This window comes from Falco cherrug, chromosome 1, assembly GCF_023634085.1.
Source record: "Falco cherrug isolate bFalChe1 chromosome 1, bFalChe1.pri, whole genome shotgun sequence".
Lineage (NCBI taxonomy): Eukaryota > Metazoa > Chordata > Aves > Falconiformes > Falconidae > Falco > Falco cherrug.
The window spans coordinates 103,838,844-103,857,435 of NC_073697.1; the positions used below are offsets into that span (position 1 = coordinate 103,838,844).

The following is an 18,592-nucleotide window of genomic DNA, read 5'->3' on the forward strand; positions in this document are numbered from 1 at the left end:
AGCAGCATCCCAGGGGTGGTTGAAAGGTCTACTGAGCATGTCTTGCAGTGGGGTGAGCTGCCTTCTTCTGGGGTACAGCCAGTGAAGGCTCTTGCCATCGAGTTCAACAGGACCCACTGGGTTTTTGCAGGTTTTAGGTCAGATGTTCAAGGCTCAAACCTGGCCTGGCAGGAGGCAATGACATTTTGTCTATAGCTGAACCAGCTTTCAACTAACACATAATTACTGATGGCTTATATAAATCTGGCATTTTCCAAGAGAAAGCACAAGACTGTGGACAGCACCGCAGGCCCAGGTTGGTGACCTCCCAGGGCTGTATTTGACATGCCCAAAGGCCTTCGGGGCATCACTGTACTTCTGCAAATCCAATGTTAAAGCTCCAGAGAGCCTGACAGTCTAAAGCCAATGAGAACTCACTTAAAAAGCAGCATAAAGAAACATGAGAAACACACAGCAGCTTGTAAAATGCAAGTTTGTAAGTGTAGCTGGCAGATAACAGAACAATAGGTGAAGACAACAACAAGTATATATAAAAAAAGTCCTTAGAAAGCTGAGATTACAGATCTAATATTTTCCAGCTACCCAAGTCCCACAGATAATCCTGCAGTAATAGACATCACCAAGGAGACAATTGTGGCCCATGGGAAAGGAGCCTGTGTAGCAGAGATGCAGAAGGCAGTGCATTACAGACTAAAGCTTATAGGAACCAGTTTAAATAATGTGCAGGCAGCAGGGCACAAAGGTTCAACATGTGCAACACATTTGGGGCTCAGCCGTGAGATGGCAAGCAAGAGCTTCAGCAGATCAGTCTACAAGAAACATATCTAAACACTGATGTCCAAGAACATGGAAATTCTGTTACATATTCAGGGCTATAGTCTACCACCCCATCCTTCTCAGAACAGGGTGTCCTGTCCCAGAAACGGAAGGGCACTACCCAAAGCAGATGATCTCTTTATGAAGAACAATCATGCACAATCAAGCCAGACATTCCTAAAGTGAGATGTCATTTCAAGTTTCTGAGATTCAGGTATCTTGAAAGGCCAATTGTTGAGCTGTTGTCAGCTAAAAACAAGCCCTGCTTGAGCAGCTGAAAGTCTAGAGGCTGAGGCAGTCTTTATTCTTTAAGGATCATGGCTTAAGGAATTAATTCAGGCTGAAGGAAAGTATACTACCAAAGAAGAAATACAGGAAGGTAAAGACCTCCATGATTAATAAACACAGAAAATAATGTGAAACTTACTTCTTCCAAGCACTTTACTACACTCAATTAAAAACATTTTAATTTCTGATCAGTCTAGCTATGTTTATCTACAAACATATAAAATGACATTATATGTCCCTTCTGGTGGATAAACCGGCAAATAGTTAACAGCATGCAAAAATAATCAGGGCAGCAAGCGGAAAAAAGCTCTTTTCTACTAGAATTTACACATGGAACCTAGAAAGAGAGACTAATTGCTCCCTGGGACCCTCTGATTAGCTAAATCTGACTTGTAAACAGCTGCAAGATCATGATATCAAGGAGTGGGTACCTCTGTTTTCTGTCTCACTGGCTGCTTGTGATACATTTTTCCCCTGATTTGAGCTGATTGGGTCTCTCATTTACCAATTAGGGGATGAGACTGAACAGGGAGGAACAGAGGATGATTAAAAATCTGCTCTTTGCTATTTCTGCAACAACTGTGGACCATTCTCTTCCAAATTAAATCTGGCTTCTGGCTGGCAAGCTAACTGGCAAATGCAATCTCATTCCCCGAGTGCCAGAGCGCATCAGCTGTACATGCGCCATTTGTGGTCCATCTGCAGGAAACATGACATGCCAATTGCTTTCGGGTGGGCTGGGAGGAGGATGCAGCACCATCAAGAAGCATGTCCCTGAGCTTTCCTACTCCTCCAGCCCAAGTGGATAAGGTTTGGGAATCTTGTGAGACTGTGCTCTAAAACAACTTCAGCAATTCACAGTTTCCAAATACCCACTTTTGTCAACAGGTCTGGTTACTAAAGTATCAATCTTTAAACATGGAGACAGTGGCAATGAAATCTTTTCATTGTTTAAAAATTATTATAATGCGATCTAGGAGCTCTGGCAGGTGATGTTGTGGGAAGTGTTTGTTTTCTGTTTGTCCACTCTACCTCTTGAGCTAGGGTAGTGTGCAATGAACTGAACCCACACTCAGGAAGAAAGTTGAAACATTGCTACTTAAAATTGACTTTGAGCCAGATGAGAAGCTAAATATACATCCATAGGAAACCCATATTCTCCATAGGACAATTCTCGGGCACAGGCCTCCCACAGGAAGACTGAAGGCCGGTTTCATAACCTTTATAATTTTATAATCTCTGTTTTGGGAGGGGAGTAGTGCTCTGAGGAGTTTTTTTCTGAATAATTGTGTTGGGGGTTTTAACTCATTTTCCAGACAGAGAAATGCCATATTACATTTTATGTTGTCACAGCTTTTTTTCCAGCATGAGAGAATACTTTAGATGAATAACAGCACAGAGGTAGCAATGCCAACAGAATTACAGCTCCCTTCTCTAGCTCTGAATCAGTGAATCTGTAAAGTGAGCTGAGCAGCCTTACTGCTGTAACTGAGGCCCATTTGTCCCTCTCTAATTTGTCCTAATAATTTGTCCCAATAATTGTCATAATGGGCAAATTCAGGAGAGATTCAGGAGGAAAACTGTTCATTGTGCAGATTAAAGTGAGCTGCCAGCATTGCAAGGGGAAGCTAACAAGGCACCTGACTGTATTACACTTGGAGTAAGCTGGAACTGTCAGTCTTCCACTCTTGAGTACTCTCATTTGAGAAAAGCACAAGATCTTGAGTGCCTCTTGTCCTCTGTGATTGCATCTGCACTCTAGTGCTGCCATCCTCTTGGAGTTTGACTAAGCTCTGTGATCACCAAGAGCTTGTTTGCTGTATTCTCAATCCATTTTCTTTTTTTTTTTTTTTTTTTAATAAGGCCTTGTTTGTCTTGCCACTGCTGAAAGCAGATGCACACAGATACTGACATTGTCAATGAGGAAATTATGTCAAACACTGGTGCCCGTAATGTTGACTGCAGCTTAAGCCAAAAACTGCAGCAAGTGGCCTGACTGCACAGCACTGAATTAAAATGTTGTGCTTATTCATAAGCTTCTTTGACATTAATACGAATAAAATGGCAATAAGCCTATATTTTATATTGTCATTTCACTCTGCATGACTAGTACTGTAACTTTGTATGCTCCCACTACACTCATACAGATTACACTTACAAATTGCCCCTCTGAATAAAGAGCACTGCACAGGGATGACAAGTATTGATTTTCAATCTCCTTCCAAAATGACTCTATCATTGCAAGTAAGTCAGGCAATTTGCCTCACTTTACACTTCAGGCTATAGGCCTCAGATCACATTGACAGGCCTGATCCTTCAGGAGATGTTTAATTAGAAAAGAAATGAAAGGAATTACTGTAAATCAGCACTTAGTCAGTGGTGCAACAGAATTTGTAAAGCTCCTTTCCCACCGCCTCCCCACTTTGTGCAAACTGCCTAATTTATTCTCTTATCCTCGCCAGGAAGTTTGAAGCAGTTGTTTCACACAATTAGAACTGCTACCTTTTCTCCAGGAAACACCTCAGCACGGTCTAGCCTGCATTATACTCTCCGCTGACAGCTCATCCCACACCAGCCCTGTGGCGAAGGGGCTGGCCAGCACCCCCCAGGCCTGACGCGAGCCCACCTTCCCCACCCGCGAGGGAGACCCACACCGCCTGGCACACCTCTCTCAGAGCTATATTTGAACTTAATTACGACTAACGTGCAGTAAAAATACACCTTACTGGAGGGGGACTACAACGTGGTGAAGCGCTGCGCATGCTCAGGCTGCTCTTGTGCCCCTGCCCAAAGGCACCCTGCAGCTGCCCTGGGACAGACCCCCCCGCCCGCCGCGGGGCCGAGGCAAAGCCGTTGGTTAAATACGTTCCTTGCACGAACGACTGGAGTTTCTGACACTTTATATCGCACTGCTTTGAGATGCTCTGAGGTGGACGCTTCTTTTTTGTCTTTTTTACACAAACATGGGGTTTATCGGCTTCCTCCCCCGGCCACACTCCCGCCCGCGGGGCAGCCGCCCTCCTGTCAGCGGATGGCGGGAACGCCGCAGCCCCCCCAGCCCGAGCCCTCTCCGCCCTCGGGTGCGCGCCCACGCCAGGGAGAAGCGCCCAGCGACAGCGGGAGAAGGGCGTTGAATCCCGCCGCACGTCCAGCGGCGGCAGGGGAGCGCCGGGCCCGCTGAGGGGAGAGCGCGCCGGGCCCATGCCCCGCCACGCCGCTGAGGGGAGAGCCCGGCCGCGGAAGGGATGCGCTCACCTGCCCCGGCCAGCCTGAGGCCCGGCGGCCTCCGTCGCCTTCCTGTGCTGGCGGGACGACGCGCTGCTGCCTGGCCCGGCCGGCCCGGCCCCCGAGGGCAGCCGTGAGGCGCCGCTACTGGGCCTCTGAGGGGAGCCGTGAGGCGCTGCCGCCCGGACCTGCCCGCGGCAGAGCCGTGAGGTGCCCGCATACAGGTGAGAGGAGGCCTGCAAGACCACAAACCCCCTAGGTCGAGGCACACCTGACCCGCGGTGCTTGGCACAGCTGTGCAGCTGGGAGCGGTAGCGCCCTCCGCCCCCTAAAGCCCACGAGAGAGACTCCCTGGGGTGGGTGGGGGCACCGGGAGCCGTTGATTTGGGGCCCATGAAGGCTCCGTCCCCAGCTGAGGTGATTTAACAGCAGGAACCGAGCTGTGCACCTGTTGTGGGGGTGCCTGTGCACCCTAAAGCAGCCCCAGTACAGGTGAAGGCAGCTCCTATATTGACTTAAGCTGTGTAGCACTGGTTGCCCACGACTCGCACTGCACATCCATCCCTGGCAGCTCAGATAAACACGTGCAGAAGCCTTGGTTGTGCATCCACCGGAGAGCAGGTACCTCCTGGAAGCTGTCGGCCTCCACACAGCAGCACGCGAGGCCTGTGCTTGGTCCGGGGATCACAGGGTTGGCATCCACTGCAGTCCAGCAGTGCATCGGGCTCTCACAAAAAGAAAAATTAGAACCAGGCAGCCTTGAGTCCAAAATTTCCCTCAAAGCATGGTGCAAGTGCTTGAAACATGCCCATGCACACGTCCGCAGGGCAACAGATGGCATCATATGGGAAATCCTGGATGTGTGGTGGGTTTGCTGTAGTTTTTCATAACAAGTCAGTTTGTAGTTGTGTGAATGACCTATCAATCTTAGTATATGAAGAGACCACAGGAATAACCTCTGTGCCTTTTAACTACTCGTTAAAGACAGAGTATCTCTAAGCTAAGGAGAAGGATGTAACATCTGTGACTCTGAAAGAGGTTTTAAAAAATTACCGGCTGTTGGAATGCGGTAGGGAAGAAAAACCCTCCTGCAATTTTATTAAAACTTGTTACAAATGGTGAGTGCAATCATCCATCACCTTGTACAGATTACTTTTTCTTCTCTTTTAGTGTGAGAAATGAAACCACTTGTTTGTTGTAGCAGTAATACAACACAGAACTACTTTCAAAGCTTCCAGCTGTGCCCCGTCTAAAACTCACAATAGAAGGGACAAAAAAAAAAAATATTCACCAAAAAACCACCAGCCAACAGGTTCAGATGCTAACGGTCTGATAGTAGGCTGCACCTGAGTGGTCTTGTTTGTGCAGTACAGAAGTACTTGAAGGAGGGAAGTGTTGCATGAGCAGTTTTCAGCCTCACTGATGCAGGTTCCTCAGCCGCCTTGGAGTGGATGGAGCAGTGGAGGACTACAGGGTTCCTCCATGAATGGTGTTAGAGACTGTTCTGTGGCATGAACAGGAAGAATGCTTCTCTTTGATTCAAGGACAGCAAATCTCTAAAAAACCCCTCCAGATTAATTCCTATTTTTTCTGCAAAAAGTCAGGAAAAGGTCATTTTATTTTTATAAATGCACAGAAAATTTGAAACATCTGGAATCTTCAGTGTTTCTTTGAACACAGTGTTGTTAGTGTAAGCTCAGTTGAGCCTATGAACTTTTAACTAGTGCTTCGCTGTTAATTGGGGTCATCAAGGTCACCCAGATGACTTGGACTTCTTCCTTTGGCGGTATGGGGAATTCTGGCTGCAGAACAGCTTACTTGCTGTTGATGTACACTGACTATGTACGAAGGCTTTTAATAAATAGATTGAGCCTCATTCTAAAGCATGTGATAGTTCAGCCCTGAATTGTTGGAGTCAGTGGAGGAAATGCTGGGTAGATTTTTTTTTCTTTTGCCTGAACGATTCAAGAATTTAGAGAAGAGGAATCATTGTACTAAATAATAATAAAAACACAACACTATGAACTACTTTCAAAGTCCTTCATGATTAAAATACACTTTTCTACTCAGAATTCATTAGAACAAGAACCAAACACACACGGTGAACCTTCTGTGCTTTATTACTACCACCATTAATATTTTCAGAAATTTCCAACTGCTTCAACCATTTGTTCTGGCACTAAAAAGGAAAGCTCTGGTTTTTAGTGGTCTCAGCTAAAAACATCAAGTTTTTCTGTGAACAATGGAGCTAATGGAGTTGAGCTTCCTATGAAGCTGAGCTTTTTGTTCCTTTTTTTGCTTTCTCTTTTCACACAGAGTAACTGCAGCCTCCTTATGTGTCCTTTGTGAGAGCCACACTGAGCAATACAAGGTAGACGGTGACCCCCAAGCAGTATATATGACAACAGAGATCCACTTGCCTTTCCCCTGGCAGAGGTGCACATTCGGGTTCCTACTCTAGCTACACACTAATCGTCATAAAATTTGCAGAAATGTTGTTACCTTTGAATTGTCTATTCCTAAGTAAAATTATGTGAAGATGGGCTACCAGGTTCATAAATTTCTGGGGGGCTGGTTGTTTTACAGGTAGATTGACCACATGGTCACAAAGGCCTGTTTTCTTCAGGAGACTAGGTGACTGGATTTAAACAGCTCAAGTTGCTAGTCATTATCCAGGGAACTTCAATTATATTTTCAGGACATTCAGGAATGAGTAATTCTTCCTCACTATCAAACAGCGACTTTACACATGGGGTTTAAAGAAGCATAACGCACTGAAGGGAGCCCATAGTGTAGCATCACTGAATGATCAAGCGTACACAGAAATTTTACAGCCTGGGGTAAGAGGACAAAGTACATGATCTAAGTCTCTTTCCACAGCTGTGGAGGTCTGCTGAGATAGCTAGTACTCACCATCTGCTTCTGGAGGGATTTGAAGTCTCTGGGACTGCACTGTCTCTCCCACAGGTAGCTGTGGCTTTGTGCTGGGTAGTAAGCTCCTGCATTCGGCACCATCCTCAGCCCAGCTTGCTGGGGGTTGTTACTGCTGCAGAAGCTATGATAGCATCAAGATTACAACTGATGGAGGACATGTTTCTTGCTGCAGCTTCTGCTGATGTTTAGCTCTTTTGGAAAAGTGCAGCAGCCTGAGAGTTCCTTCGGAAGTCTTTCTAACCAAAACAAACTAGTTCTCTGTGGGTCTCTTTCCCAGTATGTCAGCAGTTTGCCATCTCTGATGGAGTGGCCATGCTAGCCAGGTAACATAAACTTAAGTTCTCTTGTCCAGACGCTCCCAATCACCAGTGCAAATACTATTTTAAAGTTGCAGAGAACATATAATTTTGATATAACATCTAATTTCATGCAGATGAGACCTGAGTGGTCCAGCCAAGTGCCTTTTCTCACTTGCACTCCTTTCCCCGTGGGGCTGCTACCATGGGATGGCTCTTCTCCCTATCCACTGGCAAGTACCAACAGAGAGCTCCCCTTCTGCTCCCTGTTCCCAGGACTTTGGCTTTCCAACATTACAAGAACATGCAAGGAACAAAATAGTAGTGAAGTCTTGGCACCTCCTTAGGATTACTTCTCAACAGATCTCTGCTGCGTTATGTGCAGACTGATTGTAAAGTCATTTGTACTTAGAAATATTTTCTGTTAGACAGCAGAATTCTTTAGCCAGTCACTTATTTTCAAGTGCTCTGTAATTTTTTATACCTTTTTACCTTAAAAAAATATATCGATCTAAATATGCCAGAATACAGGGCTGAATTTTCAGTGCAGAAGTTATTTATATATGCTGGAAAAGAGATTAGAATCACGCTTAATATAAATCCCTTTTTCCTTTTAAAGCTCTTATGATGTAGGTACAAGCTGCACTATACAAATAGGGAAAATGAGGACATGCGGAAAGTAAATTACTGAAGACCATGCAAAATTAGCAATAGTCCTGATTATCACTAAGTATTCTGTTGCCGTTATCTCAGGAAGAAGGGAGAAATAGAAAGTGTATATTCATTTCAAAAGCTTCAGATCACTGAAGAAGGAAAATGCTTTCTTATTGCCTGGCAGGAGTGACTGTTGGAGGGCATCACTGCGACTCCTTTGTTGTGCGACAGTTCTTAAATTCCATTACTCATGCTGCTGTTTTGGTTGTTTCTTGCCTAAATGCAGGCTCCAGCATTTGGATCCACTTTGGTGGATCACTAATACATGGGGTGTTGTGGGGCACTGTCTGCGCAGCTCTAACTACATGCGGTGGCTTTTGGGGCTGAGCCATTTGGAGCAAGAGCAGCCTAGTTTCTTTCCCTGTACAGCACCATGCACAGTCCTGCCTGCACTCAGCAGCCAGCACCTTCACTCTCTTTAAACTGGGAAGAATGTCCCAGCCTTTTTTTCCCCTCGCTTATTCCCCATCTCTGTCCCTTCTGTACTGAAGTAACTAACAATCCCCAGTCCCATTTCAAAGGGATATACACCTCCTTGTGCTACTGCCTTTCTTACTGAGATAACTTCCGAAGGAAGCCTTTTCATTAAACCAATTTCAGCATGCTCTATTTAGTTTTTCAGAGATTCTGTGCAAGAGAGGGAGATAAGTGACACAGGCTATTTATTGAACCAGTCCAAAATACTGCACTTTACTTAGAATTAAGTACTGAAAATGTTAACCTAATTGAAAGGATTAATTAGGTCTTTGTAAGTCTGCTCCTACTGAATAATACATGTGATGTGAGGCTATAGAGGCAAGTATTTGGATGATGGAAGAATAGCTAGTTACTAGTTGCTTACCATCTGGTCAGAGTAAGTGCTGACCTTGATTTGCACCAGTTTCCTTCCCCCAGAAAGACCCTACTTTGTGGTTTTAGTTGTTGTCTTCCTCATCAGTTTTGCAGTTTCCCTTTACACTTCTTCACTGTTTTGAGCAGTTTCAACTGATACTCTTCTCAAAGCACACCAGCCCTCTCCCACCACTACAGTATGTTTCTAAAGAGGAGAAATTTTTTTCTTGAGGGGACTCTTCAAGTCACTGGTTGTACTGGAAATCCCTTCTCCCTTCAGTAGCTGCTTTGTCCCACGTTCCTGCTCACCTATGCCTGTATATTTGGGATTCTCCCTCCTGTCTGGAGGCAAGGCTTGCTGTCATTTCAGCTGCGCTTGAGCCTGTGTGGTCTGAAGCAATCGCTTTATTTAAGCTGCAGTTTAAAAATAAAATCCTCTCCACAATAATTACAGCGTTGCATTAGAAAATACTGGCTGTCTACATATTGCATACATAGACTGTACTCTGCACTGAGATAGCTGCACCATCTGCTCTCCTGCACCCTGTTCTTCCTCCTGCAGACATTAGATAAACATGTTGAGAGAGCAGCAGGCTGTTTTCAATCATGACATATCTGAGCTGTGTTTAAAGTCAAAAGCCTTTATTTACAGCTCGGTGAAGAGAGAGGACTCATAATCAAGGGCAATAAACTAGATCCATAGCAGTTTAATGGTTCAAAGGGATGGAAGCCATGTATGTCAAACCTGTCACTTCTTTAAAATGGAGAAGGCTCCAACAAGAGAAAGAGGGGATGCAAGGCTTTCTGGTTACCATGAGACGGCCTCCAGGGCTGTGGGCTGGGTTTGGAGGCAGAGCAGTAGGACAAGTACGCACTGCTTCTCATGGACATCATAGAGTGGCCTGAAAAGAAATTCACTGGCTTTTACCCACTGCACAGGGCTGAAGCAATGAGATGTTGGCCAGAACACTTCAAGGACGACATCCCTCCCTGGGATAAGTTGCCACAGCTGCATGTAGAAAAAATGGAATTTGGGTCTTTCTTCATGCTTGGAAAGGAGGGAGATTAATGAAAGGGCAGGTGTATTGGCAGGGTGGTCCTGTAATGGCCTAGAAGTCAATCGGCCTGTCTCATGCTTCACTGCAGAAACCCACAGAAGTCAGTGTCCACCTTTGAACGTGAAGCTTGTTTTTATCAACTAACTTAGTCCAATATAGGCTCAGAGTACTTACAACTTACTGAGTAGCTTCTACATCTAAACTAATAATCTAAATCTTGCCTGAACCTGGGCACTGACTGGGTCTCTGCTATGTGAAGATGTAGTCGTGTTCAGTTGAACTCTTAGTGCTGTGAATCCAATGGAGTTAAATGTGTTGCATTGGCTGATTCACCTTTGCAGGAGTTGCTAACGGCTCTGGGATGTAGTCTTCTGATTTAGAGCTAGTGCTTATACCAAGGTAGTTGAGTAGCTAAACTGATCTGAGTAAGACTCTTACAACACAAGCTTGCCAAAAATCCCAAAGCCAGGTTTATCAAGCTGAGGTTCTCTAGCAATGTGTGTGCATTTCCCCCTGCTCATTCCATCAACCTTTCTAATTTTACTTGTTTTCTGTCTGATCCTTGGAATTCAATTGTACTGATTTCCTCAGCATTAAACATACATGAATGTTCCCCTAGTCTGCTTAATGGCCCTGGCAAAAAGTGTTTTGACTCATTGGCAATGCAATTGGAGCAATCACTGAACGCAATCTACCCTTTCAGGATTGGACATTGGAAACAGCTTTTTTTTTTTTTTTTTACAGTGAGTGAGCATGCAAAGTTATGATATTAGAAATGTCTCCTGAGAAGTGACAAATGGGCTTCAAAATGCAGCATAATGATCATTACAAGATGAGGTTGTATTTTGTTCTTGAAGTGCTATGCACATTTTATTGAGATGGGAGTAAAGATCTCAGAGCGTGAGGCTTCAGTAGCCAACCCAAACCCAATTTGGGCTTTGGCAATGAGGCATTCATGAACATATCTCTAGGATGGTGCTAAGAAAGGATGATGTGGCTGAGGTGGATTGGTGAAAAGTGTCTTAGAAAAGCTAAAGATGCAGAAAACTTCAAGTCTGGAGCATGTCACTGCTACAGCCTTGTAGTCCCTGGTGGTCCAGTGGCTGCAATATTGCAAAATCTCAGGAGTCTGAATTCTGAGTTCTAATTCTAAATTCTCTTTCTGCTGACTGAAGAAGCTGTTCTTGCACCAAACATTGTGTACTATGTACGCTTCCTGCCAGAGATTAATAAAATGGCTCTGGTAACTGAGTCACAACCTAAAATTCCAAAGATGCTAGTTCATGAGACTAGACCTATTACTCAATCAAGCTGAGCAGTTTCTTCACTCTGCTTCAGGAACACATCTGAAGCTGTTCCCAGGTGATTTCTGCTCCCTGCGCGTCTACCAGTGGCTCTGCCTGTAGGACTTTTCTTTGTTGAGCTTCATCCAGGGAATCTATCACTAGCAGGTTCTTTGCAATCCCAGAGTCCTTATCTGATTATTAAAGAAGGCAGAGGGGAGGCCGCAAAAAGCCTCTCATGGCAGTTTCAGAATGGCACAGCTGTTTTTCTGCCTAAGCTCAGTATACTGAGCTCTCTGTTATTATATGGTGCTTCTCTGCCTGCTCAGGCCAGGCAGCGTCAGCATCTGCCGGGAGGTCCTGCATTGTAGCATCATGTGGATACAGACTCCTGCCCTGGCTTCATTTGTAGCCAATGCACAGAAAGAAATAAAGGAAACCTTTCCCCTTTGTCCATCAGTATACTGATGATTCCTGTTCCTAGTGTGACTAGCGGAGAAGGCAGGACTCTCCCAAAGTCATGCTCATCAAATGCAGTCTGAGCTCTGAAGCAGAGGGAGCTCTGGGTTAGACGGCACATTCGTAACATGCACCATGCCCCCCAGAGTTAAAGCCTTGATTGTCCATATTAGTCCTCTGACAGAGGAGAAATCATCTTTGCCTGCAGAGGAAGAAGTGTAATGCCCTGTGTCCAATTTTATTTTCATTGCTGTTTTTATTATGGAAACAAAATGTTCACTGATTCTAAAATGAAAATGGAGAAAGCTAATTTTTGTAGTTCTTGCTAATAAAATTCTTAATGTTCTCTTCTCCCATTATCATAAAGATTGTTATGGTTTACTTTATCTCTGGAATCTTATTATTTTCCCCAGAATTCATTCATGGGCATTCCTTATCTTCAAACCTATTTTCATCTATTGAGATATTCCTCCTTTATCTTATCTTTATCCTCATAGTTAGTATGAACATATCTTTATTATCTGACTTTTGTTTTTGTAAACAGTAAGTAGCTATTGATCACAAAAGTGTCAGGGTCTTTAAGAAGATGAAGCAGCAAAACTACTGGAAGCACTGGGTAAGAATCTAAAGAAATTCTGGGTTTACAAGTAACCAAAAATCTGATAGATAGCAAGGTAATACAAATCAGTAATTCCAGTAGTGAGAAGTGTCAGCTTAATTTGCTGTATTACAACATGGCAAAAATTTACAAATGCTGCAGACAGTACATTGAGCTGGGGCCCTTTTCATACTGGCAAAATGCAGGTCTAGTGCGTACATCAAACATTACACGGTTTGCAGGTAGCCGAAGTATGATCTGGCTGTACTGAAGAAACCAGTCTGGCTGTGCTGCCTCGTGCCTGAGCTTACTTAAAAATGGGTTTCAGTGAGGGTTAAAGGGCGGCTCTCCGTTCATAAGCTGCTCTGCCCTCTGGAAATACTTTGTACCTTTAAGGACCTAAGTAAAACTAAAATGATGCAGCTGCAAAGATTCGTCGGGAAAACACCTCTAAGCTGGTTTGTACTAACATGTGTGATTTACAAGTACAAGAATTGTTCTGAGAGCAGGAAAAGTGAGTGTGGCCTACAACTCAGCTCCTGGTAGTGGGCACTGCTGCACAGATGTGGAGCACAAAGCCACTGATATTCTGAAAACTGAGAATGGGGGAGTTGGGCCTCTTTACAGTGATTTTCATCCCCCAAAAAACAAGAAAGAAAGAATCCAGGCTGGTTTTTAATTTGTATTGCACTTGCAGAGTGCAAGATGACTGCATTGTGTGGCCTAACCTTTGTACACATACAGTGGACGCACTGACCGCCTGCAGAGCCAAGGTGTACACAGGAACCGTCACGCTCGTCACAAGGTGTAGTACCGCTCCCTCACACTCATTCACGGGCTTCTGCCACCACCTTTGTTTGAGCTAGTCCCATAGTCCCGGCTGGTACCTACAGGAGACAATACAGTTAATCTTAAGGCATTGAAGCCTGTTTGACTGTATCTAGGTAGCAATTTAACAAAAGGAGAGAATCAGAATTGTCAAGGAATTCTGTGAATGCGAACTGTGAAATCCTAAAGCTTTTATCTGTCCTTTCCTGGGATGGCAGCAGGAGTCTAGTAATAAGCATGTCATGAAGAAAGACTGAAACGCCTCTAAGCTGTGCACCCCCCCACAGGAATTCACCTTGTGTTTCCTTTTGACACCCAGCCAAACGAGATGCCTTCTCCTGGAATAACCTGAAAGCTGGCAGCTAGGCAGGAGCCAGAGTGGTGATGGATTGCCCAGGCAGCCACTGCGACTTCAGTGTCAGCAGGTAACGAGGCAGCTGGAATCCTTCGTTTTCCAAATGTCCCCTCCATCTCCTTCGAGCCATCCGGACGTGCAAAGCACATGAAGTACAGCATGAATCAGACCAGCTTTGCTGACAGCACATGCTGACAGCAGGCGCTCTGGTTCAGACCCTCACTCCTGCCGTTAATCTTTCTTGCCCTGAGCCAAATGCTCACAGTGGCTTTTCCTCACCCTCTCTCTGTTGAAAGCAAACTGTTACAATTGCTGCTGAGGTGAGAAGGAGAGGACAGGGCAGCCTGTGCGTCAGAGGATCGAATCACCACCAGAAGGGAAAACATGCAGCCCTTGTCCTGCTTGAGCAAGGCTGGCCTCCGCGCACATTGCTATGGCAACCTCAAAGCTCTTGGGTGACTTGATGCCATCAGTGAAACCTGTAGGTTGTACTGGCTGCGAGGAGAGTGTTTTGAGGCCCTCGCCGCTATTCCTTTTCCCCACACCACTGAACTCAGACCACCACTGAACTTGCCAGCTGCTGTGAAGCACAAGCTGTAAGATTCCTGGAGACATAAGCTTTTCTCATTTCTTCATTATGGCAGTCTCTGCTACAATGTCCACACGTTGCTGTACAAAAAAGACAACGGAAGGATAAAAGCTAATTATAGCTGTTGGCAAAAAATGGTGGAGGCTCGCTCCGTGCTGGCAGTAGTTCACTTGATGCGTGATTAATGATGGTTAGTATGGGCACAGCCAAAGCTTGTACAACCCTAGATAAATAATAATGAAGTTTAAAAAGATCTATGCTCCTTGAGTTAATAATTTTAACAGGCTGTGAGAAATGTTGCTGTTCTCATGGTAACAGGAAACTGTAATTTCATCTCTAATTTGAGAATGCTTGTATAAAGTGTGCAGATAGCTTTCTGATGCGAACTTTTTTCTCTCTTCTTTAATTGAAGCCCTTTAATGAAGTGATATTATTGTGTAGTTTGGGCAAACAATTCAAAATGGACTAATTAGGACTAAATACACCATTGAAAAGTGTAGTCTGAATTATTTGGAACTAAACTGGTATTGCTGCTTGCAATCCCTGGTTTCTGTGTCAATAGGTGCCTGATACTGGTGTGCATGAGCATCTCTCAGAGCTCTTCCAGAGATTCTGAATCCATTTGCATCTCACTGGAGGCTGTATTTGTAAAGTTATATTCATTAAGAAGAAGAAATGCACCGGTCCCCAATACCTCAAGAACAAAGGCTCTCAGAGGTCAAATCAGCCCAAGGATTTTAACAGCCAATTTTTTCTATCATGGCTTTGACCCAGGTATCAAGACACACAAAGATGTCAAGAGTCTCATCCTTTCCATAGTAATCCTGAAAATATATGAATAAGGCACCTAAATATGCACTGCAGGTGCAAGACTGAGAATGAGGCTGTCTTGGAAAACCAGCAAGAATTGGGTCTGTGATTCTTTAGCACTTTTGAAAGTATTATCTGTGGTCCTTTTCAGTTTATTACAATGGCTTAGTCATGGAAACCAAATGACAGCATACATAATGAAAGCATTTCTGCTGGTTGTACAAAAGCGCCTCCATTGACTACTAATCTTAAACCATCTCCACTGCTCATTTTTCCTATTAAAGCTCTATATTCAGGTTTATTATTCTCTATCTGTTCAAGAACATTTAACTGCCAGATACTGGGACAGTTCCAAAGCAGTTTTAGAGTACTTAGAAATGTGAATTAGTGCTTTGCTTATAGGAAAACAAAATGTGACCTTGCCTCAAATGGATGCATACAGGGATTGATCTGGGACCTCAGTTACCCAGGGGTAGGAGTGGAAGTGTGGGTTGTTTGATGGGCCTTACTCACCGGAGGGAAGCTGGAGTTTAGCATGGAGGAGGAGGAAATTGCCATTTTCAGCTGCTTGTTTTTCTTTTTCAGCATAGACAGATTGACTTGTGATGAAACATATGCATTTCACAGTTAGCTTTTCAAAGGCTGTGTTACTTCAGAATCATTAACCTGGCTGAGATCTTTGCATTCTTATCTGCTTTGTTGAATATTTTCATAGCAGAAATTGGTGGCTTGCATATCCTTAAAGCTGCAAAGCTAGCATTTTAATTTATCCTAATTCAGAACCTAATTGTCTTGCACTGTTGGCTAATTAAATGTTCAAAGAAGTGATAAATTAAGCAGGTTGATCACTACAACACAAGTAATTAGTCAGTCCAGCTGAATCTGAGCCTTGAAATCCACGTTCCCTGAGATGACAGGAGTTTTGGGGATGTGCAAGAAAGCAAAGTGTGTGTCAAGGTTGAAGAAGAAAAAAACCCTTCCTTCAGTATTTCATGTGTAGTGTCCAAATTTCACATCAGTTTGGTGATCTTCAGGCTGTTTATTTTGTGCCTAAGGAATTATTGTTCTAGTGCCACTAAGAGAAGATGAAGTTCCAAGACAGCACCTTGAGATGCTGAGATTTGCAGCTAGTTTCTTGCAGGATTTGACATTTTCCTGTGTTAGGCACACAGAGTATACTTCGTGAAAATAGCTATGAGTGGGGGGTTTTTTAACAAAAAAGCAAAAGAACAAAAACTCCAACCCCCTCAACATTAGTTAAAGACCTAAACAGACAGTTATAAATGTAATCTTCCCTGCTAGGGAGCTTCTATTCACAAAGTTTTTCATACAGCGTTTTACCAAGAATTCTCCCTGGGGTCAAATCAGTTAAGATCTAAAGACCAAAATGTACATTCTGAAAATCTCAGTCTATCTGTGCACCTGCTCAAATTCTCAAGGCAACTTTCCACCAGAAAAAAACCCAACTGTACAACGCATCATCATAGCAACATGATATTCTTCCTGCTAATGTATCTAAGTGCTCTTTAGTCCTCCCACGTGGCCCAGCCTGTATGAAGGTGCATGTCTAGGGAAAGGGCATGCTGGCACGCTGTCGGCGGCACCGCATCATTGGGGACTGGCTGGAATGAGAACCTAGGGACAGTGTGCCTGGGACAGGACACCCCATCTCACCACTGAAAACAGGGATGAAAAATAGTTGGCAGAGGTACTGAGACTGTTTAATTAAAGCATGCAGGGGACCTTATCTGGGATTTTGCCTCAATAATTAGGCAGGCATGGTGCCTGGCTCCTGCCTGCAAGAGAGAAAGATGCCTCAGAAGCAATCCTTGGTGTGATCCTGTGGAATGCTGCATCCTTCCCAGCCCCTCTACGCTTTGCATAGTGCCTGGCTGTTGCAAGTCAAACTCCTCCACCCTGTCTTGCTTCCATACTGCTGATCCTCTCAGTGGGTTCAAGTCTTGGTATGTTTTTTTACCAAAAACAAATTAAGCAACTGTTTGCACCATCTCCACACAGAGCTGTCTCACTTTATTTGCAATTATATCACTCACTGTTTGTTTCATTAGTAGGTTTCTTCTCTCTCCCTTTGCGTTTAGGACAGCGAGGTTTGAGGTTTCCAGTCTTCTGCGGTGGAAATAACAAATAATTGTTAACAGCATCTCTCAAGGGTAAATTTCAAACCCAGGCTTCCCACAGGCTGTGTTTTTCTCACCCGTCCATGCTGGCGATGGCGTGGGACCAGCATTTAGATCATTCTCTCAGTGCTGCTGCAACAGCTAGACTGCTCCGTCTCCTTCTGCCTGCCTCTTCTAGAGGTGATAATAAGTTTTAAAGGTTTTCTGCTAGTCTTCTCACTGCCACAAAGAAAATGTCTTGTCATGGCTTTTCAGTTTATCTACCATTTCCTTGTGTAGTGGGTTATAACTTGTTTCCTAAACTCAGAACTCCTGCTTACTTTGCTGAATCAGCTGGTATTTCATATTGCAAATGATACTCTTAAAATTAAAGCTCCTAAAATGTTCTAATTTCTTTTTTTCCCCCCTGTGCTCTAATTGGTCTAGCTGGATTATGTTAATTATTTCTGATCAAAACTGCTTAATTAGCATGTCATGTCAATTAGTGAGGGCCTTTGGGGTTTAAGATAGTTATTTTATTTTTATTTTTAGTTATAGTGTAGGCAATTTATTGTTATACATTTTATGTTTCTAGAACTATCCCTGAATTAATGAAAAGTTAACAGACTGGGATATAAGAAAATGCTTCATAAGCATCCACCAATATCTTGCACTGGGGATCACTGGTACCTAAAATACTTCTTTAATGCTTCATCATGGAAATCTGTCTTGAAAGCAGAGTTCATGGCCTCGCAGCTGGCCCACGAGGGGGCAGGCACCAGGAGAGCCATGTACTACCCCCAGCCTGAGGGATGGGGAAAGCTGCAACCACAAGTGTTCTCCCTTCCTGTCCATAAAACACAGGGATAACAGTAATTTCCCATCTGTGAGATCCATTTGAGGAACTCCTTGTAAAATACTGAAAGGCTGCTAAACACCTTTATGCATCGGCATAGAGAGTGCCAAAGAAAAGCTGTCCATAGAATTAAGTCTCTCTCTCTGTTTTGGTTGGGTTTTTTGGTTGGTTGTTATTTTTTTTTAATATTCTAAATACTTGATTTACTTCTGTGAGCGTAGGTTTTCATCAAACCATCTTTCTCCTTAATTGAGCTAATAACTTTACTCCTGTCCTCCTCTTTGTTCCGTCTGGCAAGCAATTTCCCAGTCTCATCTCCCATCTCATATATCCACTTTTGATCTGATTATTAGCATTTAATCTGCTACAACATTCAGTGTATGATATTCAAGCCCAGCCTTATTTAATGAAGTAATACCTTTTGGTGTGCTCAGTGTCACACATTTCCTTTGTAAGGTAACAATTTTATCTTATGTTATTGCAAGTTATTTGCTCTCCATTTTCATTTCCCCTCCCCTTTTTTAACTGGTATATG

At 43.9% G+C, this 18,592-nt stretch overlaps 1 long non-coding RNA gene across 1 annotated transcript in view; it reads right to left on the bottom strand.

Annotated features, from left to right (window-relative positions):
• The window catches only part of LOC106631224 (uncharacterized), a 317,186-nt gene that overhangs the window by 235,495 nt on the left and 63,099 nt on the right, over positions 1–18,592 (bottom strand). Inside the window, exons 12-13 of the long non-coding RNA XR_008732814.1 lie at positions 17,300–17,441; positions 7,243–17,211 (exon numbers count right to left, since the gene is read on the bottom strand). This is a non-coding gene — a long non-coding RNA (uncharacterized LOC106631224). The remainder of the gene's footprint in view (positions 1–7,242; positions 17,212–17,299; positions 17,442–18,592) is intronic.